At 43.1% G+C, this 2,407-nt stretch overlaps 1 pseudogene across 1 annotated transcript; it reads right to left on the bottom strand.

The window, feature by feature from the left end:
• Nucleotides 1–411: 411 nt before the first annotated feature.
• On the bottom strand, nucleotides 412–2,042 carry LOC308435621 (hydroxymethylglutaryl-CoA synthase, cytoplasmic-like; annotated as a pseudogene). The gene has a single exon. The product of its transcript is annotated as a hydroxymethylglutaryl-CoA synthase, cytoplasmic-like (transcript).
• Between the last annotated feature and the right edge of the window lie 365 nt (nucleotides 2,043–2,407).

Here is a 2,407-nt window from a genome sequence, read left to right as displayed (position 1 = left end):
GCCTTGCCATTTTTAAGCAGGGCTTATGTGTAACATTTAAATTCCACAATTTCCAACCTAGAAAAGTGGTTTTTTGTTTTTGTTTTTATTTTCCCCAAAAGGTACTTTTTAAGTATAAAATTCTTATACATAAAAAAGAAAATAAATCAAAAATTGGACACTAGTAAGTACCTCCTCTTTTTGCGTTTAGAAGCACTCAGTTCATACCACGTTTGAAAACAAAGCCACATGCATATAAACATCCAGAGAGGTATAAAGTTCTACAGAGCCCCGTGACATCATATTCACCATTGGCCAGACCACAACAGGAAGCATGTTACCAAGTTCAGCAGAGACTTTTCCAAAAACACAATAGTTTTCTGGGCTCCGTGTCAGTTACATGACATTTTAAGCAACATGTAACCTGTAAAATTATCCCAGTGCATCCATTCCACCAGCCGTTTCCATACCCATCTCAGCCCCAGGCTCTGTGAAGGCCACAGAACTCTCAGTGCTCCCGTTGCTGATGACAGCTGACTCAGGTTCGGCTGAGGTTGCAGGGAGTCTTGGCACTTTCTTAGAAGGGCTTGAAGTGTGCTTTGTTGCACAAGTCCCACTTGAATGCACAAGTCCCACTCCTTCATCCAAACTGTGGTCATTTGTAAAGGGGCGCCGGGCATAAGTTCTTCCGTGCTTTTCATCCACTCTGAGTAGGTACCACGTTCCTTCAAAGAGTGAGTCTATTGACTCACTCCTTGAAGTTGGCTAAGTGATATGTATCTTCTCTGAGATTCATGTTTTCAACAAAGACATCGGGCGCCACACAAGTTCCTGCATCAAGCCTTGATTTAAGGTCACATAGACCTGCTTTTATTTTATCAAGAGCAGATCCTGGCGTGACATCTTGTGTGACTTTAAGGGAGTACAGAGTCTCAGCCAAGCCAGAACCATAAGAGAACACTCTAGTCCTCTTCCCCGACAACTGTTGAGGTGAGTACTGTGCCGGAACAGAAGCAAGGGAACCACATACAGAAGATGTGTAGATATTTCCATTCTGATTGGACACAAGCAAAGATGCCTTTGTTTTCTGGTTGAATCGCCCAGAACTGGTCTTCATTAATGCCTTTTCCACATCTCTGTCAAATAAGTATCTTCTAATTTAACGTCCCTAAAGGTTTCCAGTCTGCTGTAAATGCTGTTTTTATCTGTGTTTTGATCGTTAAGCAAGTCATTCAGGAACATCCGAGCTAGAGATTTCTGCACCAGGTTATGGTGTGGTGAGTGAAAGATCACGAAGGCAAAGCCATTCAGGGTAAAATCTTTATCCTTTCCCTCTTTCTGCCACTAGGCACAGATCTTTTTGCGGTAGACAGAATAGCAGCGGTCCAACGCGCTGAGGTAGCACTGCGTGGAGAGTTCTCCATCTACTACAGGGTAGTCAGACAGCATGTCAGGCTTGCAGAGTCGTAGGCATGCTGCATATGTGTTCCATGAAGCCCTCGGTCAAAAATTAAAGGAGCGTTTGGCCCAGTTAGCAGAGCTACAGCCCCAACTCCACCTGTAGGTCTAGCATTTCCTGTGGCGTATATAGCAATGTCTCCTGCAACTACCAGAGCATACTGTCTATCCCAAGATCTGGATTCGATTCAGTTGACAGCGTTGAAGACTGCCGCTGTGCCCCCAGAGCATGCATTAGTTGTACGTGTTCCTTCTGTATCTGTACTCTTCAAACAGTTGCATCAATCAGACTTCACTGATGTTAACTTGTCGATGACTGTCTCTGTTCTGACTTCTAGCCGCCCAATGCAATCCTAGGAAAGGCTATTTCTCTCCATCAGTTTCTGAAGCACAGTCAGGCAAAGAGAGTTGATGTCTTCATGATCCATGCAGAAGCCCATCCTGGCCTGGCCCAGTTTGTTGGTATACTTTCCAGCATCTACACCATCGTATTTTTCCAACTCAGCTTGATCAACATATTGAGAAGGAAAGTAGATTTCAAGGGCAACGATCCCCACATCTTTTGGCCAGGAAGCTTCCACATTCAAAGGAAGTGACCCAGGCATGGTGTAAGAGCTGTGTGAAGGACAGTGAACTATAGTCTCCAGGTTTGTCACCGTTTCCTCCTTCTGGCACCAAACACGACCGGATCCTTCAAGCAGAACGGAGCAAAGCATGGAGGACAGTAGTGAATCCATATTTATATATATATTTAAGTATTCACCGTATTTAGACAAATTTCTGCCTTCATTTACATAATAATAAAAAGTCATCCAAAGTTGGTTGCAAGATTGGCTAATTAAGTTTGATAGTTCAAAACAAACAAACAAACAAAAAAAAAAATGTAGACTGCCAGAGAAAGAATGCCTTTCTAGGCATTCTTTTTATCTTTGCCCCTTAACTACTTTTGCCTCATGTGTTTTTTTGTTTG

The sequence above is a fragment of the Micromys minutus genome (assembly GCF_963924665.1).
Source record: "Micromys minutus genome assembly, chromosome: 23".
NCBI classification, from domain to species: Eukaryota; Metazoa; Chordata; class Mammalia; order Rodentia; family Muridae; genus Micromys; species Micromys minutus.
The sequence above is the reverse complement of the archived record's forward strand: the minus strand, read 5'-3'. Positions and strand labels throughout refer to the sequence as shown.